Source organism: Petromyzon marinus, unplaced genomic scaffold (assembly GCF_048934315.1).
Source record: "Petromyzon marinus isolate PM22_M1 ecotype Great Lakes invasive population unplaced genomic scaffold, UKy_Petmar_22M1.pri1.0 PM_G_Scaffold_9, whole genome shotgun sequence".
Taxonomy (NCBI): Eukaryota; Metazoa; Chordata; class Hyperoartia; order Petromyzontiformes; family Petromyzontidae; genus Petromyzon; species Petromyzon marinus.
The window spans coordinates 3,658,105-3,683,470 of NW_027423046.1; the positions used below are offsets into that span (position 1 = coordinate 3,658,105).

The window sequence follows — 25,366 nt, forward strand, 5'->3', positions numbered from 1 at the left end:
CACACATACAGTTTGTACACACACAGTGCACACATACAGTTTGTACACACACAGAGTGTACACACACAGTGTACACACACACAGTTTGTACACACACACAGTTTGTACACACACAGTGTACACACACAGTGTACACACACACAGTGTACACACACACAGTTTGTACACACACAGTTTGTACACACACACAGTGTACACACACACACACAGTTTGAACACACACACAGTTTGTACACACACAATGTACACACACAGTGTACACACACACAGTGTACACACACACAGTTTGAACACACAGTTTGAACACACACAGTTTGTACACACACACACAGTTTGAACACACACACAGTTTGTACACACAATAATATCCACGTTCTTGTTGAGCTTACGCACCCAAGGGGTCTCTGTTGAAGAGAGGGAGCAATGGAAAATTAATCTAAATAAACAAACTCGAACTCCGCTCTGTGACGTCACCACTCAGCATTCTCTCATCGGCGTGAAACGCCAGGCGGCGGTGTCCTTCGCAAGTGACGTCATGTCACCGAGGTATTCGGTGCGCTCTTGAGCGTGACGTCACCTCCGCTTGGTCACTGTCGAAATCTGTTCCGGTACAATCCTTATTTGGGTAAAGCTACGCCCAGTGACTGGCGGATCATTAACATCCTCGACAAATGGACCAAACTAGTTAGCATAATTTATTCAGTTGTAGAGACTCATTGTGGGAGGAGAGTATTGTCTCCCGGAAGTGACGTCATGTCACTTGCTGCCGCGTGACGTCGCGAGGTAACAGGGAGTTGCCTCCGCCCGTGCACTGACATCTGAGGTGAGAAATTCGCATCGCGGTTGTCGTGGTGGTGGTGGTTGTTGTTGTTGTGGTGGTTGTTGTTGTTTACCAAGGTAGAGCCTCTCTCTCGTAGGGATGCCAATTGAGTAGCAGCGAGCATGGGAATCGATGTCCAGGTTGGAACTTTACAACGCGGGGCCTAGCCACGCGGGGCCTTGCCTCCTGCCCTCGCCTGATTGCATTCACTTTAATTATCTCTCTTAAGTTTCATTTGTTTTCACCCGGCTCGTCACTTTGTAACTTTGTTTTATTGTAAATATTCACGCAGTTTTTATTTTCTTTTGTTAGCAGGCCAAGCCCGCTTGAGCTGCTATACCGCTCTTGTTATCGGAAGCGACCTGACCACAACAACACAAGGTGAGGCTTTGTCAACGTGTGAATGTTTTGACTTAAAACTTTGGTGACTGCAGGAATTAATATTCTTGGTTCTTTCGGTAAAGTCACGTAGATAGAAAATTAAATCAAATTAACATAAATTAAATGAAAAATAAAAAAATTAAAATGAAGCAAAAAACCCACGACGTTTTGATCGCAACACAAGTGGTCTTTATCTTATTAAATTTAATCTGTTATTTTTATTTTCTGTCTACGTGACTTTACTGAAAGAACCAACAATACGTGTGTCAATGTATCTATCGGTCAAAGACGCTAAGCGCGTGCCGCTGTTGACTCTGAATGTGTGGAGGGGAACACCTTCACCACGGGGAGAGAGAGACAGAGACACGGATAGCCTCGGCTATGTTGATTGATCCTCGATTCATTACTTGGTGGAGTGAGGAAGAATTAATGCTGAGCAGATGAAGGTGGCCAGGCATGGTTCTGGTCACATCACCACCTGTTTTACTCATGGCAGTGTGTGACAGTGTCAAGTTTGTGTTTGCAGTAAAGGCTATTAACTCTGTTGAACACGAGGATATATAAAAACAATAGTTTATTTTAGTTTTCCTCTGGAACTCTTCATACGAATGGAAACAGGAAGTTAACACAGCACACACATTCAGCTGAAGTCGGAACTGTTCATCCCCAGCATTCAAGGACATATGAGCCTGGATTCACACCTCTAAGTTGCGATTGAACGTTAATTTATGCATTTCTGCATAACACAAATAGTATTGTTTTCAACACCCTTTGCTATGTCAGCTGAATTTAGCTTTCATAAATATTCATTTTGTAGTCAGACAGAAATTGTGTGCTTAGAGTTTTGAGTTAACATTCATCTTGAAGATATGAAGGCTTCCAGCCATATTAATGATATTTTCCCTCTCATTGTGTGCCATAACAGCCCGTGGAGAGAAATCCTTCAGGTGCAGTGTGTGCGTGTCGGGCGTTTGCACGTTCATCAAATCTGATTAATTTGTGAAACTTTTTCACTACATCATGAATATATTAATAAGTTTAGACGTGTAAGTCACGTGTGCATTCCTCTGTGCCTGACGTGTAGATGGTGTGGATATTATTTTTTTATGTCTGCAGCTGACTCTTCCTCTGCAGAATTGTTCTGATGGAGCAAAGGCAGTCAGCACAGCTCGATACGACAAGTCAACAATGCGACCAGCGTGCATACAGCACGGACCGGACTGGAAATCTGACACGGCACCAAAGTCACACAGGAGAGAAACTCTTCAAATGTACTGTGTGTGACAAGGCATTTGCATGGCCATCAGTTTGTCAGAACCACCAGAGAACACACACGGGAGAGAAACCCTTCATGTGCACGATGTGCGGGATGGCGTTTACACAGTCATGTAATCTTGTAACACACCAGAGAACACACATGGGAGAGAAACCCTTCAAGTGCAGTGTTTGTGGGAAGACATTTTCAGGTTCATTTGTTCTTAAACACACCAGAGAACACACACGGGAGAGAAACCCTTCAAGTGCAGTGTGTGTGGGAAGGCATTTTCATGGTCATCTGCTCTTAAAAAGCACCAGAGAACACACACAGGAGAGAAACCCTTCAAGTGCAGTGTGTGTGGAAAGGCATTTTCAAATTCATCTCATCTTCAAAGACACCAGAGAACACGCACGGGAGAGAAACCCTTCAAGTGCAGTGTGTGTGGGAAGACATTTTCAGATTCATTTGCTCTTAAAACACACCAGAGAACACACACAGGAGAGAAACCCTTCAAGTGCAGTGTGTGTGTAAAGGCATTTTCAAATTCATCTGCTCTTAAAACACACCAGAGAACACACACGGGAGAGAAACCCTTCAAGTGCACTGTGTGTGGGAAGGCATTTGCACAGTCATCTGCTCTTAAAGAACACCAGAGAACACACACGGGCAAGAAACCCTTCAATTGCACTGTGTGTGGGAAGACATTTTCATATTCATCTCATCTTCAAAGACACCATAGAACACACACGGGAGAGAAACCCTTCAAGTGCAGTGTGTGTGGGAAGACATTTGCAGATTCATTTGCTCTTAAAACACACCAGAGAACACACACAGGAGAGAAACCCTTCAAGTGCAGTGTGTGTGGAAAGGCATTTTCACATTTATCTACTCTTAAAAAACACCAGAGAACACACACAGGAGAGAAACCCTTCAAGTGCAGTGTGTGTGGGAAGACATTTTCAGATTTATCTACTCTTAAAAAACACCAGAGAACACACACGGGAGAGAAACCCTTCAAGTGCAGTGTGTGCGTGAAGGCATTTGCACAGTCATCTGATCTTGTAAAACACCAGAGAACACACACGGGAGAGAAACCCTTCAGGTGCAGTGTGTGTCGGAAGACATTTTCAGGTTCATTTGCTCTTAAAACACACCAGAGAACACACACAGGAGAGAAACCCTTCAAGTGCAGTGTGTGTGGAAAGGCATTTTCAGATTCATCTCATCTTCAAAGACACCATAGAACACGCACGGGAGAGAAACCCTTCGAGTGCAGTGTGTGTGGGAAGACATTTTCAGATTCATTTGCTCTTAAAACACACCAGAGAACACACACAGGAGAGAAACCCTTCAAGTGCAGTGTGTGTGGAAAGGCATTTTCAAATTCATCTGCTCTTAAAACACACCAGAGAACACACACGGGAGAGAAACCCTTCAAGTGCACTGTGTGTGGGAAGGCATTTGCACATTCATTAAATCTTCAAGTACACCAGAGAACACAGAAGCATCACAAGATCCACAAGGAGTGGAGTCTGAAATCAGCTTGTGAAAGTCAAAGTGCCGCAATGAGCCCATCCCTCATGAAACAAGAACCGGACGAAAATCCCAGCTTGGACACTTTTAAAGGTATCGAGGTGAAATATGAAGAGGTGATGGTGAAGAGGGAAGAAGTGATGGTGAAGAGGGAAGAAGTGATGGTGAAGAGGGAAGAGGTGATGGTGAAGAGTGAAGAAGTGAAGGTGAAATGTGAAGATGAAGATGAAACTCCAAAATGGGACCTTCACATCGATGGAGGCAACGTGAAGCAGGAGGAGAATTCTGACTGTGAGGCAGAGCGAGGCAACTCCCAGCAGTTTGTGGAAGTGGAGGTGTGGGTGGACTTCCTAGACAATACAAAGTCAAGTGGAGACCCGGTAGATGTGTAAGCCAGAGACAATGTCGCTACAATAGATGCACCTTTGTGATAGGCCTTTAATGACAAGAATGTGAAGTTGAACACTCAGCTCCTTGGTTCATCCTGCAGAGTAAGAGCGGCCAGTCTTTGTGGACCTGTGGGTTGGGTCAATCTCTCACCAGGAGCGAGAGACAATAAGCTCCCAAGCATTCACTATGTTATAATATTTGCATTTACACGGTGCTTGCTTAACCGCCTCAGCAACACGGAGATTTGTGTCGTACCTCGTCTGAAACACTCGAAGAGCATCCCCAAGTAGCAGCTGCCCCTGTGTGGCACAAGGTGGTGGCCCTGCACCAGCCTGCATGTGAACAAGAGCCTGTCAGTAGGGGGCGATGATTGATGCGTCATCTCAGTTGTGTAGTTTGTAGGTAATCTTGATTCGAAGCTTTCGTGACTGCAGGAATCCACACTCTTGAGTTCTTTCGGTAAAGTCACCACGTGGGTAGAAACATAACAGATCACGGCGTTTAGATCACAACACAAGCAATCGTCATCAGGTGGGACAACCACAGCAAGAGAAACTGCTGAAGTAGTAGGCGCCTACTCCAGCAGTTTCTTCTTGCTGCTGTGCTTGTCCCACCTGATGACGATTGCTTGTGTTGCCATCGAAAGCCGTCATCTATTATTTGTAGCGTAATGTTTAGAATTTGCTACATTTTGACCCAGACGCCAGCATGCAACGGCCTACTCGTTTTGAATGACGCAACAATAGTACGTTGTACATACACTCTTAAGCAGACGGTGCGTATTTTTAAAATAGCTTCTTGTTAATACGATGTAACGTGATGCAGTCAATTTCGCTGCAGTAATTCAATGTTGTTAATATTCATTTAGAATGAATACTTGTCTGATTGTGCGCGTGCATGTCACATATTGTCTGAGGGTCAAACATTGAATAAGTGATGTTAGGACAAAGTGCGTGTGTGTGTTTTGGAAGTAACCTGTACAGAGAACTCGGGTGAGACCCGTTGTTCTTGTGATGCAGGTCAAAGGGTACTTTTGTGTTTCACGAAGCGTCTGCCTCTGGAGCAACTCATTATCTTTGAAATAGGGAGCACGCTCGGATCATTCATCAGTTACAAGGCATACCACTTGAAAGTTACACGTATAGGAGGAGGTACATTCTCTACAACACGAATTGTAGTTTTGTCTTACGTGTTGACGTAGATTTTGTCTAACTAGGACTAGAAATGCACCTTGCTAATTCACGTCTGGATGTTCGTACCTATCGGTTGAAGCAAACCCCACTGCTGTTGTTGAGACGCTGTGCACCAATAAGGGTCCAACACGTTGACGGCCTTCAGGCCAGGAAAGTCACAACATTTGCACACGAAGGACGCATTCACGCAAGTACCCCATGCTCCGTTTTGAAGTTTTAAAATGAAACATCTTTGAATTGTGTTGTGTTTTGAATTAGATGATTTTATTTCTTCATTAAAAGCTTGTATCAATTTACATCTGGAAGACTTGATTGAAAAGGACATTTCGTGTGAATTTTCTCTCGTCATTAAGTAGATGGCCTTGACGGGGGTTCGGACACAAACAGTGTACACACACAGTGTACACACACAGTGTACACACAATGTACACACAGTGCACACACAGTGTACACACACACTGTACACACACAGTGTACACACAGTTTATACACAGTGTATACACAATGTACACACACACAGTGTACACAGTGTACACACACAGTGTACACAGTGTACACACACAGTGTGCACACAGTGTACACACACAGGGTACACACATAGTGTATATACACAGTGTACACACACAGGGTACACACAGTGTATATACACACACTGTACACACACACAGTGACACACACAGTGTGCACACACACTGTACACACACAGTGACACACACACAGTGACACACACACACAGTGACACACACATAGTATACACAGTGACACAACAACAACCGCCATTCGCCACTAAGTGGCGGTGACGTCACCACGACGCTTGTGCCAGGCACAGTGACACACAAAGACAAAGATCCCCCGTATAGCCTTAACAGACTGTAGGGGCAAGTGCTGTTAGCGAGCACCTATGAAGGCCGGAACGGTACACGAGGGGGTCGGTGGCCAGCACCACGCCCGACCGCCTTTGTCTCCCTAGTGGCGATATTTACACACCGCACCAGGTACTCAGTGACACAGCGACACACAGTGACACACACAGTGTACACACACACACTGTACACACACACAGTGTATACACAATAATGTCCACGTTGTTGCTAAGCTCACACACCCAAGGGAGGGAGCAATGGAAAATGAATCTAAATCAACTTAAGCTCCAACTCTGTGACGTCGCCACTCAGCATTACCTCATCGGCGTGAAACGCCAGGGGGAGGCGTACCTCGCTAGTGACCTCATGTCACCAAGGTATTCACCCCTCCCCCGTCCACCGCGCTCTTGAGCGTGATGTCACCTCCGCTTGGGTCACTGCCGATATAGTTCCAGTGGCAATCCTTATTTGGCAAAGCTACGCCCAGTGACTGGTGGCTCATTAACATAATGTGTCCGTTAAAGCCGTCGCGAGTTTATTGCGACGGGTTCAGCGCCCACGCCCCATCCCTCGACATGTGGGCCGGCCTCATTAACATAATTTATTCAATTTTGATTTAAAGCTTTCGTGACTGCAGTAATTCATATTCTTAGTTTTTTCGGTAAAGTCACGTTGAAGAGAAACAACAAAATAACAAAATATATATAAAACAATAAAAAATTCTCACGACGTTTCGACCATAACTCAAACGGTCACCTGATGATGACCGTTTGAGTTATGGTCGAAACGTCGTGAGAATTTTTTATTGTTTTATATATATTTTGTTGTTTCTCTTCAACGTGACTTTACCGAAAAAACTAAGAATATAATTTATTCAGTTGGAGAGCCGCTCGTGCAGGGGAAGTGACGTCATACTACCTGTTGCCGCCTGCGCTCTTGCATTGAAATCCGAGGTGAGAAGTTCTCATCGTTGTGGTGGTGGTGGTCGTTGTGGTGGTGGTGGTTGTTGTTGTTGTTTACCAAGGTAGAGCCTCTCTCTCGTAGAGATGTCAGTTGAGTAGCAGCGAGCATGGGAATCGATGTCCAGGTTGGAACTTTACAACGCGGGGCCTAGCCATGCGGGGCCTTGCCTCCTGCCCTCGCCTGATTGCATTCACTTTAATTATCTCTCTTAAGTTTAATTTGTCTTCACCCGGCTCGCCACTTTGTAACTTTGTTTTATTGTAAATATTCACGCAGTTTTTGTTTTCTTTTGTTAGCAGGCCAAGCCCGCTTGAGCTACTATACCGCTCTTGTTATCAGAAGCGACCTGCCCACAACAACACAAGGTGAGGCTTTGTCAACGTGTGTGAATGTTTTGACTTAAAACTTTGGTGACTGCAGGAATTTATATTCTTGGTTCTTTCGGTGAAGTCACGTAGATAGAAAATTAAATTAAAATAACAGGTAATAATATTTCTTTTTTTAAATGAAGCAATACACCCCACAACGTTTCTATGGCAACATTAATGTTGAAGATGCGAGGGCTTACAGGAATATTTATGACATTTGCCCTCTCATTGCGTGCCATGACAGTGCTGTTTGCACAGTCACACATAGTCACTGTAAGATGTTTTTCTTGGTCGTGTTTTTGTTTTGTTGCTTGTTGTGGTTGCACCCGATTCGAGAGCCGAATGGCTCACGGGACTATAACCAAAATAAATAAAACTGAAAATCAAAAAACTGAAACCGCGTGATGAATTTTGGGAAAGTTTTTCACTGCATCTCCAAATATATATAAAAGGCAAAGTTGTGATTGTGTGTGGTGTCTGTTCAACATGTTTAGCGTACTTCCCGACATGCAACAAACTGGAAATTTGCCATGTGGGTACTTTCCAGACTGTACACCATGCAAACATTATACAAATACACTTTTGTGTTTTTGTTGGGGGGGGGGGAGCTCAATAATGTATAGATTTTTTGCACGGCAAGTGAGCTGTGACGTCAAATCTGTCACGTGACCCTCGCATGTGGAAGCGTAACGCATTGTAGTGTAGCGGTTAGCGTTGTCTGTGTGTGCGTCTGTGTGTGTGTGTCTGTGTGTGTCTGTGTGTGTGCGTCTGTGTGTGTGTGTGTCTGTGTGCGTGTCTGTCTGTGTGTGTGTGTCTGTGTGTGTGTGTCTGTGTGTCTGTGTGTGTGTGTCTGTGTGTGTCTGTGTGTGTGTCTGTGTGTGTGTGTCAGTGTGTGTGTCTGTGTGTGTCTGTGTGTGTAAGCATAACGCATTGTAGTGTATCGGTTAACGCTACGCCATGCTACGAACCCGGTGACCCGAGTTCAATTCCCGCTCATGGCCACCACCGGTGACGATTATTTGAACCGCTTCTGGGCCTCCCCTAGGTAGACTCAGCCTCAAACGAGTAACTGTCGTGGTGTGAACATCGCCACTGGGGAGACAAAGGCGGCCGGACGTGGTGGATCCAAGTCCCGGGCGAAGCCGGGTAGTACAGCTAGTCATGAATACATGAATGAATATAGACGTGTAAGTCACGTGTGACTGTATATATTCATTCCTCCATGGCTCGATACTGACGTGTAGATGGTGTGGATATTCTTATTTTCTGTCTGCAGCTGACGCTGGTCTGATGGAGCAAAGGCAGTCAGCACAGCAGCTCGGTACGACAAGTCAACATTGCGACCAGCGTGCATACAGCACGGATTGGACTGGAAATTTGACACAGCACCAGAGAACTCACACAGGAGAGAAACCCTTCAAGTGCAGAGTGTGTGACAAGGCATTTGCATGGCCATCAGTTCTTCAGACCCACCAGAGAACTCACACAGGAGTGAAACCCTTCAGGTGCAGTGTGTGTGGGAAGGCATTTTCACGGTCATCTGCTCTTAAAATACACCAGAGAACACACACGGGAGAGAAACCCTTCACGTGCACTGTGTGTGGGAAGGCATTTCCAGATTCATCTACTCTTAAAATACACCAGAGAACACACACGGGAGAGAAACCCTTCAAGTGCAGTGTGTGCGTGAAGGCGTTTGCACATTCATCTACTCTTGTAGTACACCAGGGGACACACACAGGAGAGAAACCCTTCAAGTGCACTCTGTGCGTGAAGGCGTTTGTACGTTCATCTCTTCTTGTAGTACACCAGAGAACACACCCGGGAGAGAAACCCTTCAAGTGCAGTGTGTGTGGGAAGGCGTTTGCAGATTCATCAAATCTTCAAGTACACCAGAGAACACACAGGAGAGAAACCCTTCAGGTGCACTCCGTGCGGGAAGGCGTTTGCACAGCAACAACAACTTAAAGTACACCAGAGAACACAGAAGCATCAGAAGATCACAAGGAGCGGAGTCTGAAATCAGCTTGTGAAAGTCAAAGTGCCACCATGAGCCCATCCCTCATTAAACAAGAACCGGAAGAAAATCCCAGCTTGGACACTTTTAAAGGTATCGGGGTGAAACATGAAGAGGTGATGGTGAAATGTGAAGAAGTGAAGAGCAAAGGAGTGAAGGTGAAATGTGAAGATGAATATTCAACTCGAAAATGGGACCTTTACATCGACAGAGGCAACGTGAAGCAGGAGGAGAATTCTGACTGTGAGGCAGAGCGAGGCAACTCCCAGCAGTTTGTGGAAGTGGAGGTGTGGGTGGACTTCCTCCGAGACAATACAAAGTCAAATGGTGACCCGGTAAATGTGTAAACTTTGCGTTTTAATAATTGTGTTTTTTTATTTTATTTTGGGCACCTTTATAATACATGCCACAAGACCCGCACGAGCTTAATCCGGCACTGTCCAGGATACCGTTCCAGTGCCCAACCAGGCTGCTGAAAACACCGCGGGTGGAGTTGAGGGTGATCGGTGGAGGGTGTGAAGGGGTTATCAATTCTAGATTTAAAGCTTTCGTGACTGCAAGGTGCTATTCGGTAAAGTCACCTGATGAAGGCCGCTTGTGTTGTGGCCGAAACGTCGTGATTTTTTGTTTTGTTTTTTACCTACGTGACTTTACCGAATAGAACCAAAGATTATGGTGTGAAGGGGGCGAGTGATGCTGATGGGCGGCGAGGTGGTCATCCGAGAGGATGCCCAGTGGGGAGACGAAGCAATGAAATCGCTCCACGTGTCAGGTGCTGGATGGATCACCGCACAGCGGCATCGTGGGAGGTGGCGACGGCACGGGGAGTCTCTACCCGCCAGTGGATTGACCGTGGCTGATGGTGACGATGACGACGATGGATGTTGCTCACTCAACTCTGCGACGTACGAAACGCCGAAGACGCACGGCGATGTGCGGGGTGTTCAGCGGCACGGTGGAGCCGATGGCCTCCTTGCAGCCGCTGTACAGTTGACGCACGACGTGGAGCAGGGCAGGGAGCACGCTGTCCACTATGTCCTCACTGTGGCTACTGCACAGCTGACCCATAGCCTGCAGTAGGGCAGGGAGCACGCTGTCCACAATGTCCTCACTGTGGCTACTGCACAGCTGACCAATAGCCTGCAGTAGGGCAGGGAGCACGCTGTCCACAATGTCCTCACTGTGGCTACTGCACAGCTGACCCATAGCCTGCACTAGGGCAGGGAGCACGCTGTCCACTATGTCCTCACTGTGGCTACTGCACAGCTGACCCGCAGCGTGCAGGAGAGGAGTCGGCGCGCTGTCCATGAGCCAAGACATCCCGGGGGGGCCAGGCTGGGCCGCCCCTCTCCTGTCCGTCTGCGTGGCCGCTGGTGAACATCGGTCCCCAGGTGGCGACCGCTGCCGGTGGAGAGACGTCCTTCACGAGTCCCGAGTAGTTGTTGATCGTGGTGGTGGTGGCGTTGGAGCCGTTGATGTTCGAACCCCCACGCCGAGATCCTCCGAGGAGTTCCACCACCGGCTGCGTGAGCATCAGAACCACAGTGAGCACAGCCGTGAAGATCGCCACGCTGGTGGTGGTGGTGGCGAAGTTCTCCGCAGACCTCGAAGTGGAGGAGCAGCGTGGGGCGAGGTGGTTGCCTCTCCCGGAGCCGACTCCACTCTGGTCGCTCCAATAGATGCACCTTTGTCACAGGCCTTTAATGACAAGAATGTGAAGTTGAACACTCAGCTCCTAGGTTAAACCTGCAGGGTAAGAGCGGCCAGTCTTTGTGGACCTGTGGGTTGGGTTAATCTCTAACCAGCAGCGAGAGCCAATAAGCTCCCAGGCATTCACTCGGTTTTAATAATTACATTCTAAATTTGAAGCTTTCGTGACTGCAAGGATCCATACTCTTTGGTTCTATTCGGTAAAGTCACGTAGGTAAAAAGATAAAATAACAAAAATCACGACGTTTCGGCCACAACACAAGTGGCTTTCATCATGACAGCACGGTCCCTTCACCTGATGAAGGCCACTTGTGTTGTGGCCGAAACGTCGTGATTTTTGTTATTCAATTATTCCACTTATATGGTGCTTGCTTAATCGCCTCTGGCAATTCGGAGTCTTGTATCGTCTCATACACACGAAGAGCATCCCCAAGAAGCAGCTGCCCCTGTGTGGTACAAGGTGGTGGCCCTGCACCGGCCTGCATGTGGACAAGAGCCTGTCAGTAGGGGGCGATGGTTGATGTGGCATCTTAGTTGTGGAGTTTGTAGGCAATGTTTCGAATTTGATAAATTTTGACCCAGACGCCAGCATGCAATGGCCTACTCGTTTTGAATGACGCAACAATAGTACGTTGTACATACACTGTTAAGCAGACGGTGCGTATTTTTTAAAAATAGCTTCTTGTTAATGCGATGTAATCTGATGCAGTATATTTCAGTGCAGTAATTCAATTTAGAATGAATACTTGTCTGATTGTGTGCATACATGTAAAATTTTGTCTATAAGGGTCAAACATTGAATAAGTGATGTTAGGACAAAGTGTGTGTGTGTGTTTGGAAGTAACCTGTACAGAGAACTCAGGTGAGACTCATTGTTCTTGTGATACAGGTCAAAGGGTATTTTTGTGTTTTCAGGAAGCATCTCCCTCTGCAGCAACTCATCGTCTTTGAAATAAGGAGCATACTCGGATCATTAATCAGTTACGTGGCACACCACTCAAAGGTTACACGTAGAGGAGGTTCATTCTCTGCAACACGAATTGTAGTTTTGTATTACGTGTTGACGTAGATTTTCTCGAACTAGGACATGAAATGCTCCTTGCTGATTCACGTCTGGATGTTCACGACCAAGAGTTGAAGCAAGCCTGACCGCCTGCGGCGCCCCTCACAACCATTTGCGGCCTTGGGCCAGGAAAGTCACGAAAAAAATTGCACGCGAACGACGCCTCCACGCAAGCTCCCGATGCTCCGTCTTGAAGTTTGAAAATGAAACAGCTTTTAATTGTATTATGTTTTGAATTGTATAGTTGTATTTCTTCATTAAAAGCTTATTCATTGAAAACGACATTTCGTGTGAGTTTTCTCTCATCGTTAAGTAGACGATGGCCTTGCCGGGGGTTTGGTTCGATGCGGACTATCACCTGGTAGGGATCGCGGGATCGAGATAAGGCGACACGGAGCTGCTGGCCGTCTGCAGATCGATTCCAACGTAATCGAGCATCTGTCCCTGCGCCTCCGTCGTTGGTACAGGGGGTGCGTGTCTCCGTTGTGGAGTTTCTGGATAGTGTTACTGGAATTGACACAATTTTGACCGTGACACCAACATGCAATGTGCGTTGTGAGCGACAGTGGTTTGTTTTACATCTGCCGTTTAGCACACTGCGCATGTTGTGGTGAATGTTACTGGGGTAGCCAGGTGTGCCTGTCGGATTTTAACCTTGAACCTCTGCAATAAATAGAGAATGTGCTACCACATTCTTGGTTCTTTCGGTAAAGTCACGTAGATAGAAAACAAGAAAACAAGAAAATTGGAAAATAATAAATTGATGAAAAGATGCCCATTGGTCGACTGAGATGACTGTGCCCCCCACAGTGTACACACACACAGTGTATATACAACACAGTGCACAGACACACACAGTGCACACACAGTGCACACACACACAGTGCACACACAGTGTGTGTACACACAGTGTACACACACTGTACATTCACAGTGTACACGTACACACAGTGTGTACGTGTACACACACACAGTGCACACACAGCGTGTACGTACACAGTGTGTACACACAGTGTACACAATAGTTTCAGTTTATATATTTTGGTATACCCCTGTGAGCCATTAAGCTCTTGAATCAAGTGCAACCACAACAAACACAAAAACGAACAAGAAACACATCTTAAAGTGACTACTTTGTGTGACTGCAAACAGAAAATCCATGAAATAAAAACAGCAAAATATTCCTGAAAAAAGCACCATACACCAACGCTGTGTGCTAAAAAAATCCCAGTGGGATGCAATGTCCACGTTGTTGTTGTTGCTGAGTTCAAGGGAGGGAGCAATGGAAAATGAATCTAAATCAACTTAAACTCCAATCCCGCTCTGTGACGTCACCACTCAGCAACACCTCATCGGCGTGAAACGCCAGGGGGAGGTGTACCTTGCCAGTGACGTCATGTCACCAAGGTATTCACCCCACCCCGTCTACCGCGCCCTTGAGCGTGACGTCACCTCTGCCTGGGTCAACTTCCGTTATCTGTTCAAGTACAATCCTTATTTGGGCAAAGCTACGCCCGGTGACTGGCGGCTCATTAACATAATGTATTCGTGAAGGCCGTCGCGAGTTTATTGCGACGGGTTTCAGCACCCACGCCCCATCCCTCCACGTATGGGCCGGACTCATTAACATAATTTATTTAAATTAAGACCCGCTCGTTGCGGGAGGGGAGTGTCTTGTACCACTCAAGTGACGTCACCTCCTGCTGCCGCGTGACGTCACGAGGTAACAGGAATCTGCCGCTCCGCACGTGAACTGAAATCCGAGGTGAGAAATTCTCATCGCGGTTGTGGTGGTGGTTGTGGTGGTTGTTGTTTACCAAGGTAGAGCCTCGCTCTCTCTCGCTCGTAGGGATGTCAGTTGAGTAGCAGTGAGCATGGGAATCGATGTCCAGGTTGGAACTTTACAGCGCGGGGCCTAGCCACGCGGGGCCTTGCCTCCTGCCCTCGCCTGATTGCGTTTACTTTAATTATCTCGCTTAAGTTTAATTTGTCTTCACCCGGCTCGCCACTTTGTAACTTTGTTTTTATTGTAAATATTCACGCAGTTTTTATTTTTTTTCACCAGGCCAAGCCCGCTTGAGCTGCTATACCGCTCTTGTTATCAGAAGCAACCTGCCCACAACAACACAAGGTGAGGCTTTGTCAACAGCGTGGTGGTGTTCACTCTAGATGCGTGGTGGTGTTCACTCTAGACACGTGGTGGTGTTCACTCTAGACGCGTGGCGGTGTTCACTCTAGACGCGTGGCGGTGTTCACTCTAGACGCGTGGCGGTGTTCACTCTAGACTCGGGGTGGTGTTCACACTAAACGCGTGGCGGTGTTCACTCTAGACACGTGGCGGTGTTCACTCTAGACACTTGGTGGTGTTCACTCTAGACGCTTGGTGGTGTTCACTCTAGATGTGTAGTGGTGTTCACTCTAGACACGTAGTGGTGTTCACTCTAGACGCGTGGTGGTGTTCACTCTAGACGCGTGGCGGTGTTCACTCTAGACGCGTAGTGGTGTTCACTCTAGACGTGTGGTGGTGTTCACTCTAGACACGTAGTGGTGTTCACTCTAGACGCGTGGTGGTGTTCACTCTAGACGCGTGGCGGTGTTCACTCTAGACGCGTGGCGGTGTTCACTCTAGACACGTGGTGGTGTTCACTCTAGACGCGTGGCGGTGTTCACTCTAGACGCGTGGCGGTGTTCACTCTAGACGCGTGGCGGTGTTCACTCTAGACTCGGGGTGGTGTTCACCCTAGACGCGTGGCGGTGTTCACTCTAGACACGTGGCGGTGTTCACTCTAGACACTTGGTGGTGTTCACTCTAGACGCTTGGTGGTGTTCACTCTAGATGTGTAGTGGTGTTCACTCTAGACACGTAGTGGTGTTCACTCTAGACACATGGTGGTGTTCACTCTAGACGCGTGGCGGTGTTCACTCTAGACGCTTGGTGGTGTTCACTCTAGACGCGTGGCGGTGTTCATTCTCTACACGTAGAGGGGAGACCGGGGGATCGGGAAGGAAATCCACACGACCACGGGGAGAGAGACACGCAGCCTGGGCTGTATTGATTGATCCTCAATTAACTACTTGGTGGAGTGAGGAAGCATTAATACTGAGCAGGTGAAGGTGGCCAGGCATGGGTCTGGACACACCACCACCTGTGAACCATGCCAGTGTGTGACAGTGGTGGAGCCAGTGGGGGTGGAGTTGCACGTGCCCCCCCAACGATCCGATCGAAATCCCTAATTTTGATAGGATCATTGGGGTTTATTAGTAACGAGCTTCACTACCAGGCTTCGCCCGGGACTTGGATTATTGTCTTTGATTAACTTCACATTCCCTTCTATTTCACTGAAAAACCCTGGAAAAAATTGATGCTTGCAAGAAAGAAAAAAGCCGAAACAAATCAACTTACCTAAATCGGATGTTTTCACTCAAGGAAATTCAACCTTACCCCACTTCTACGTAAGGTCGATTTCGGCCACTCGGGAAGGGAATAATGACGTGGCGAGCTGAAAATAGTCACGTTCACTTAGAAATTCCAGACAGCGTAAGCTGTGCAAATTTTCACGACGCCAGAGCTCAGCGTTGGAGAGGTTTTTGCTGCTTCGCACAAACAAACAGATGGAATGTTCTGCTTCATATTTAAGATAGCAGTTCTACCCGTTCTTCGCACGGAGGATATGTATTGAACTCGGAGAATCCAATGGCTTCATCGGCCAGGAGCGAAGCGCCACCTAAAATCTCCCGGCACGCTGTTAACAGCTCTAAGCATTGCAGAGCGCTTAACTCAGAGGTGTTGCGGGTTGACGCCAGACACTTCATGGTCATTCCCCCCCCCAAAAAAAAAATACAAAAGACTCTTTTTATATTTTGTTGCATTGTGTACAGTATGGAACATACCCACATGCCAAATTTCAAGTATGTGGCACGTTGGGAAGTATGCTAAACATTTCGAACAGACACACGTATCCACACATTTCCCTTTCATATATATAGATAAATCAGCATTTTGCGTCCCCCACTGCCACCGTGTGGCATATTATTACGTGCCAGGGACTCTATGAGAGGACAACAGTCCGAGTCCATAATTGGCAATAAGTAACGGCAAAGCAGTTGTGAGTCACAGAATTTTGCGCAGTTGCGTATACAGTACACGACTTCCCTGAAGGCAAACACCTTCAGCGAGCGCAATGCCGATCACACGCGTCGAATAAAAAGCAAGGGACAAGTCATTACTTACTAACAACTCCTTACTAACAACTCCTTACTAACTAACAACTCCTTACAACTCCTTACTTACTAACAACTCCTTACTAACAACTCCTTACTAACAACTTCTTACTAACAACTACTTACTTACTAACAACTACTTACTAACAACTTCTTACTAACAACTCCTTACTAACAACTCCTTACTTACTAACAACTCCTTACTAACAACTCCTTACTAACAACCCATTACTTACTAACAACTCCTTACTTACTAACAACTCCTTACGTACTAACAACTCCTTACTAACAACTCCTTACTTACTAACAACTCCTTACTTACTAACAACTATCATTTTTCATTGCTGGAGGGGTTGCCCCCCCTACCTGAAAATCCTGGCTCCGCCTCTGAGTGTGTGACAATGTCAAGTTTGTGTTTGCAGTAAAGTCTATTAACTCTATTGAGCACGGAGGTTATATCAAAACAGTAGTTTAGTTTTGTTTTCCTCTGCAACTCTTTGTAAGAATGGAGTCAGGAAGTTAACACATCACACACGTGCAGCTGAAGTCGGATCTGTTCATCCCAGCATTCAAGGACATCTGTGCCTGGCTTCACACCTCTAAGTTGTGATTGAACATTAATTTATGCATTTCTGCATAACACAAATAGTATTATTTTAAACACCCTTTGCTATGTCAGCTGAATTTAGCTTTCATAAATATTCATTTTGAAGCCAGACAGCTGAAATTATGTGCTCGGAGTTTTTGGTGAACATTCATTTTGAAGATATGAGGGCTTCCAGGATATGTGTATAACCATTTGCCCTCTCATTGTGTGCCATAACAGCCCGTGTGATGAATTTGGGACACTTTTCCACTATATCATGAATATATGAATAAGTATAGACGTGTAAGTCACGTGTTACTGTGTATATATGCTTTCCTCTGTGCATCGATACTGACGTGTAGATGGTGTGGATATTATTTTTTTCTGTCTGCCGCTGACGCTTCCTCTGACGCTTCCTCTGCAGAATTGGTCTAATGGAGCAAATGCACTCAGCGCAGCTCGGTATGACAAGTCAACAATGCGACCGGTGTGCATACAGCACGGATCGTACTGGAGATTTCACACGGCACAAGAGAACTCACACAGGAGAGAAACCCTTCAAGTGCAGTGTGTGTGGGAAGGCGTTTGCATGGCAATCTGTTCTACAGACCCACCAGAGAACACACACAGGAGAGAAACCCTGCAAGTGCATTTTGTGCGGGATGATGTTTTCACAGTTATCAAATCTTAAAGTACACCAGAGAACACACACGGGAGAGAAACCTTTCAAGTGCACTCTGTGCGGGAAGGCATTTTCACAGTCACCACATCTTAAAGCACACCAGAGAACACACACGGGAGAGAAACCCTTCAGGTGCACGATGTGCGGGAAGGCGTTTGCACAGTCATCAAATCTTAAAGTACACCAGAGAACACACACGGGAGGGAAACCATTAAAGTGCACTTTGTGTGGGAAGGCGTTTTTACTGTCATCTGTTCTTATAAAACACCAGAGAATACACACAGGAGAGAAACCATTCAAGTGCACTTTGTGTGGGAAGGCGTTTTCACGGTCATCTGTTCTTAAAAAACACCAGAGAACACACACAGGAGAGAAACCCTTCAGGTGCATTTTGTGCGAGATGATGTTTGCACAGTCATCAAAAGTCTGCACACAGTGTACACACAGAAACAGTGTACACACAGAAACAGTGTGTACACACAGTAATATCCACGTTGTAGTTGCTGAGCTCACGCTACCCAAGGGGTCTCTGTTGAAGAGATGGAGCAATGGAAAATGAATATAAATCAACTTAAACTCCATTCCCGCTCTGTGACGTCACCACACAGCATGAGCTCATCGCTGTGAAACGCCAGGGGGAGGTGTACCTCGCTCGTGACGTCATGTCACCAAAGTATTCACCCCACCCCCGTCCACCGCGCCCTTGAGCGTGACCTCACCTCTGCTTGGTCACTGCCGATATCTGTTCCGGTACAATCCTTATTTGGGCAAAGCTACGCCCAGTGACTGGTGGCTCATTAACATAATGTATCCGTTAAAGCCGTCGCGAGTTGATTGGGACGGGTTCAGCGCCCACGCCCCCATCCCTCGACATATGGCCCGGACTCATTAACATAATTTTATTCAGTCACGGAGCCGCTCGTGGGAGGGGAGTGTCTTGTTCCCCGGACGTGACGTCATGGCACCTTCTGCTGCCGCGTGACGTCACGAGGTAACAGGAAGCGATCGCTTCGCTCTTGCACTGAAATCCGAGGTGAGAAATTATTATCGTGTGGGTGGTTGTTGTGGTGGTGGTGGTTGTTGTTGTTTACCAAGGTAGAGCCTCGCTCTCTCTCGTAGGGATGTCAGTTGAGTAGCAGCGAGCATGGGAATCGATGTCCAGGTTGGAACTTTACAACGCGGGGCCTAGCCACGCGGGGCCTTGCCTCCTGCCCTCGCCTGATTGCATTCACTTTAATTATCTCGCTTAAGTTGAATTTGTCTTCACCCGGCTCGCCACTTTGTAACTTTGTTTTATTGTAAATATTCACGCAGTTTTTATTTTCTTTTGTTAGCAGGCCAAGCCCGCTTGAGCTGCTATACCGCTCTTGTTATCAGAAGCGACCTGCCCACAACAACACAAGGTGAGGCTTTGTCAACGTGTGTGAATGTTTTGACTTAAAACTTTGGTGACTGCAGGAATTAATATTCTTGGTTCTTTCGGTAAAGTCACGTAGATAGAAAATTAAATAAAAATAACATAATAAATGAAAAGAAAAATAAAAAAAATTGAAAATGAAGCAAAAAACCCACGACGTTTCGATCGCAACACAAGTGGTCTTTATCTTATTAAATTTAATCTGTTATTTTTATTTTCTATCTACGTGACTTTACTGAAAGAACCAACAATACGTGCGTCAATGTCTATCGGTCAAAGACGCTATGCGCGTGCGGCTGTTGACTCTGAATGTGTGGAGGGGAACACTTTCACCATGGGGAGAAAGAGATAGAGACACGGATAGCCTCGGCTATGTTGATTGATCCTCGATTCATTACTTGGTGGAGTGAGGAAGAATTAATGCTGAGCAGATGAAGGTGGCCAGGCATGGTTGTGGTCACACCACCACCTGTTTACTCATGGCAGTGTGACAGTGTCAAGTTTGTGTTTGCAGTAAAGTCTATTAACTCGGTTATATCAAAACAATAGTTTATTTTAGTTTTCCTCTGGAACTTTATACGAATGGAAACAGGAGGTGAACACAGCACACACATTCAGCTGAAGTCGGAACTGTTCATCCCCAGCATTCAAGGACATAGCCTGGATTCACACCTGAGTTGCGATTGAACGTTAATTTATGCATTTCTGCACAACACAAATAGTATTGTTTTCAACACCCTTTGCTATGTCAGCTGAATTTAGCTTTCATAAATATTCATTTTGTAGTCAGACAGCCAAATTTGTGTGCTTAGAGTTTTGAGTTAACATTCATCTTTAAGATATGAAGGCTTCCAGGCATATTAATGACATTTTCCCTCTCATTGTGTGCCATAACAGCCCGTGGAGAGAAACCCTTCAGGTGCAGTGTGTGCGTGAAGGCGTTTGCACGTTCATCAAATCTGATGAATTTGGGAAACTTTTTCACTACATCATGAATATATTAATAAGTATAGACGTGTAAGTCACGTGTGCATTCCTCTGTGCCTGACGTGTAGATGGTGTGGATATTATTTTTTTCTGTCTGCAGCTGACGCTTCCTCTGCAGAATTGGTCTGATGGAGCAAAGGCACTCAGCGCAGCTCAGTACAACAAGTCAACAATGCGACCAGCGTGCATACAGCACGGACCGGACTGGAAACTTGACACAGCACCAGAGAAGTCACACAGGAGATAAACCCTTCAAATGTACTGTGTGTAACAAGGCATTTGCATGGCCATCAGTTTTTCAGAACCACCAGAGAACACACACGGGAGAGAAACTCTTCAGATGCACGATGTGCAGGATGGCGTTTACACAGTCATGTAATCTTGTAAAACACCAGAGAACACACACGGGAGAGAAACCCTTCAAGTGCAGTGTTTGTGGGAAGGCATTTGCACATTCATCAAATTTTCGAAGACACCAGAGAACACAAAAGCATCGGAAGATCCACAAGGAGTGGAGTCTGAAATCAACTTGTGAAAGTCAAAGTGCCACAATGAGCCCATCCCTCATGAAACAAGAACCGGACGAAAATCCCAGCTTGGACACTTTTAAAGGTACCAAGGTGAAATATGAAGAGGTGAAGGTGAAATGTGAAGAAGTGATGGTGAAGAGCGAAGAAGTGAAGGTAAAATGTGAAGATGAAGATTCATCTCCAGAATGGGACCTTTACATTGATGAAAGCAACGTGAAGCAGGAGGAGAATTCTGACTGAGGCAGAGCGAGGCAACTCCCAGCAGTTTGTGGAAGTGGAGGTGTGGGTGGACTTCCTCCGAGACAATCCAAAGTCAAGTGGAGACCCGGTAGATGTGTAAGCCAGAGACGATGTCGCTCCAATAGATGCACCTTTGTCATAGGCCTTTAATGACAAGAATGTGAAGTTGAACACTCATTTCCTAGGTTCAACCTGCAGAGTAAGAGCGGCCAGTCTTTGTGGACCTGTGGGTTGGGTAGATCTCTAACCAGGAGCGAGAGACAAGCCCCCAAGCATTCACTATGGTATAATAATTGCATTTACACGGTGCTTGCTTAACCGCCTCAGCAACTCGGAGTTTAGTGTCTCATCACAAACACTCGAAGAGCATCCCAAAGTAGCAGCTGCCCCTATGTGGCACAAGGTGGTGGCCCTGCACCGGCCTGCATGTGGACAAGAGCCTGTCAATAGGGGGTGATGATTGATGTGTCATCTCAGTTCTGTAGTTTGTAGGAAATGTTTAGAATTTGCTACATTTTCACTCAGACGCCAGCATGCAATGGCCTACTCGTTTTGAATGACACAATGGTATGTTTTACATACACTGTGAAGCAGAATGTGCAACTTTTTTTAAAACTTCTTGTCAATACGATGTAACGTGATGCAGTATATTTCACTGCAGTAATCCAATTTTGTTAATATGCCTGTCAATAATTTAGAATGTATCCTTGTCTGGTTTTGTGTATACTTGTAACATTTGATCTGTAAGGGTCAAACATTGAATAAGTGATGTTAGGACAAAGTGTGCATGTCTGTTTGGAAGTAACCTGTACAGAGAACTCAGGTGAGACCCGTTGTTCTTGTGATACAGGTCAAATGGTGTTTTTGTGATCCACGAAGCATGTGGAGCAACTCATCGTCTTTGAAATAGGTAGCATGCTCGGATCATTCATCAGTTACAAGGCATACCACTTGAAAGTTACACGTATAGGAGGAGGTACATTCTCTACAACACGAATTGTCTTACGTGTTGACGTAGATTTTGTCTAACTGGGACTAGAAATGGTCCTTGCTGATTCATGTCTGGATGTTCGTTACCTATCGGTTGAAGGAAACCCCACTGCTGTTGTTTGAGATGCTGTGCACCAATAAGGGTCCAACACATTGACGGCCTTCAGGCCAGGAAAGTCACAACATTTGCACACGAAGGACGCATTCACGCAAGTACCCCATGCTCCGTTTTGAAGTTTTAAAATGAAACATCTTTGAATTGTGTTGTGTTTTGAATTAGATGATTTTATTTCTTCATTAAAAGCTTGTATCAATTTACATCTGGAAGACTTCATTGAAAAGGACATTTCGTGTGAATTTTCTCTCGTCATTAAGTAGATGGCCTTGCCGGGGGTTCGGTTCAATGTGGACACACAGTGTACACACACAGTGTACACACACACAGTGTACACACAATGTACACACTGTACACACACAGTGTACACACACACAGTGTATACACACATTGTACACACAGTGCACACACACAATGTACACACACAGTTTATACACAGTGTACACACAATGTACACACACAGTGTACACAGTGTACACACACAGTGTATTACACACTGTACACACACAGTGTATACACACAGTGTACACAGTGTGTGTATACACAGTGTACACACAGTGTGTGTATACACAGTGTACACACACAGTGTATATACACACAGTCAGTGTATACACATAGTGTATACACACAGTGTACACACACAGTGTACACACACACAGTTTATACACAGTGTACACACAATGTACACACACAGTGTACACAGACTGTACACACAGTGTACACACACAGTGTATACACAGTGTACACACACACAGTGACACACACACAGTGTATACACAGTGTACACACACACACAGTGACACACACATAGTGTACACACACAGTGACACAACAACAACCGCCATTCGCCACTAAGTGGTGATGACGTCACCACGACACTTGTGCCAGGCACAGTGACACACACACAGTGACACAGTGACACACAGCGACAGACAGTGACACACACAGTGTATACACATAGTGTACATACACACACAGTGTACACACACACACACAGTGTATACACAATAATGTCCACGTTGTTGCTGAGCTCACACACCCAAAGGAGGGAGCAATGGAAAATGAATCTAAATCAACTTAGACTCCAACTCTGTGACGTCACCACCCGGCATTACCTCATCGGCGTGAAGTGCCAGGGTGAGGTGTACCTCGGTAGTGACGTCATGTCACCAAGGTATTCACCCCTCCCCCATCCTCCGCGCTCTTGAGCGTGACGTCTCCTCCGCTGGGGTCACTGCCGATATCGTTCCAGTGGCAATCCTTATTTGGGCAAAGCTACGCCCAGTGACTGGTGGCTCATTAACATAATGTATCCGTTAAAGCCGTCGCGAGTTTATTGCGACGGGTTCAGCGCCCACGCTCCCATCCCTCCACATATGGGCCGGCGTCATTAACATAATTTATTCATATTCTTAGTTTTTTCGGTAAAGTCACGTTGAAGAGAAACAACAAAATAACAAAATATATAAAACAATAAAAAATTCTCACGACGTTTCGACCATAACTCAAACGGTCATCATCAGGTGTGTCGGTTTGCATAAATTTATTTTGTAAAACGGCACATTTATTTATTTATATATATAAAAAAACGTTGGCGTCACGCGCAGCGATTGGCAGTTTGCCCAGGACTAGTCCATCTATTTTTTTTTTTAAAGAGGAGGGGGGAGACGAATTTTTTTATAATGTATGCTGTCTGAAAGCCACTGTAAGTGTGAACAATCAATCAAGAACTGAAATGATTTATCAAATCTTTCCAATGATTGCTAAGATAGAATCCATCTTCTCGGTTGAAATTGTCTCTGTGCTTGTATATGTGGATAGCCTCATGAACGAATCTCTCATGGAAGCCAGATGGCTTACAAAGAACCTCCGTCTTGGAAAAGTCAATGGCATGTGAGCCTACTGAATTAGAACAATGATCTGCTACGGCCGAGGTGTTGGTCCTACCGTGTTTAAGGTCTGCTTTATGTTCACGAATGCGGTCCGAGACATGGCGTTTGGTTTCTCAAATGTAACTACTACCACAGAGGCAACTTAGTTTGTAGACACCAGGGTATTGTATGTCCGGAATCACATCTTTTACAGATGGAACCAGATCACGGATTTTATGTAATGTGTTGAAACGGACCTGGATCTTGTGTTTATTCAAGATTTTGGAGATCTTTTTTGTGATCCCAGCAATGTAGGGTAAAGTGATGGTTTTGAAAGGCTCCTCAAGAGGGTTCTTCTTCATGGTTTGAGTGATAGCTTTGCGGATTGTATAGTCGGAGTAACCATTAGCCCTAAGAGCTTGGTGTACGTGCTTGAGTTCACTGCTTATGTGTTCCTGGTCGGATATGCATTGGGCTCTATGATACAGAGTCTTGATGAGAGAATTCTTCTGTGATGGATGGTGGTGGGAATCCGGTTTCAGATAAGCATCCGTATGGGTAGCTTTCCTGTAGACAGAGTGGCTCATTGAACCATCAGGTCTCTTTTTAATTAGGACATCCAAAAAAGGTATCTTGCCATCTATTTCGACTTCCATGGTAAATCTGATGGCTGGGTGTATGGAATTGATGTGGTCGAAGAATTGGTCTAGAGCAGGCCGGCCATGTGGCCAGATGACAAAAGTGTCATCCACGTACCTCTTCCATAAGGTTGGGCGCAGAGTGGCAGTCTGGATGGCGTCAGTCTCAAATTTCTCCATGAAAATGTTAGCTATAACTGGAGAAAGGGGGGAGCCCATTGGGGTGCCCTCAGTTTGTTTGTAGAAAGTTCCATTCCAAGTGAAGTATGTATTGGTTAAACAGTGTCTCACCAGGGGGGGTACCTCAGTGTTTAGTCCTTGATGAACCAAGTCTTCAATGATTGCAATGGTGTCAGGTACAGGAACCTTGGTGAATAAGGAAACTACATCAAAACTGACAAGCAGGTCGTCTGGGGACAGGGAAATACCCTTGATTGTTGATACCAGGTGAGTAGAATTTTGTACCGCAGAGGTGGTCTTTCCAGTGAAAGGACGCAGGATTTCAGACAAAAAACGAGCTAGTTTGTAGG

General features: G+C 45.9%; 2 long non-coding RNA genes across 3 annotated transcripts; both read left to right on the top strand.

Moving 5' to 3' along the window:
• The first annotated feature begins 9,043 nt into the window (after nucleotides 1–9,043).
• Nucleotides 9,044–12,843, top strand: LOC142921806 (uncharacterized). Of its 2 annotated transcripts, none has more exons than XR_012939664.1 (2): nucleotides 9,044–9,090; nucleotides 12,412–12,843. It is a non-coding gene; the product is annotated as an uncharacterized LOC142921806 (long non-coding RNA). The 2 variants fall into 2 exon arrangements; XR_012939663.1 differs by lacking the exon at nucleotides 9,044–9,090 and adding an exon at nucleotides 9,099–9,274.
• A 1,428-nt stretch (nucleotides 12,844–14,271) lies between these two features.
• Nucleotides 14,272–19,192, top strand: LOC142921755 (uncharacterized). Its single transcript, XR_012939642.1, has 3 exons — nucleotides 14,272–14,324; nucleotides 14,625–14,690; nucleotides 17,791–19,192. It is a non-coding gene; the product is annotated as an uncharacterized LOC142921755 (long non-coding RNA).
• Nucleotides 19,193–25,366: the final 6,174 nt, after the last annotated feature.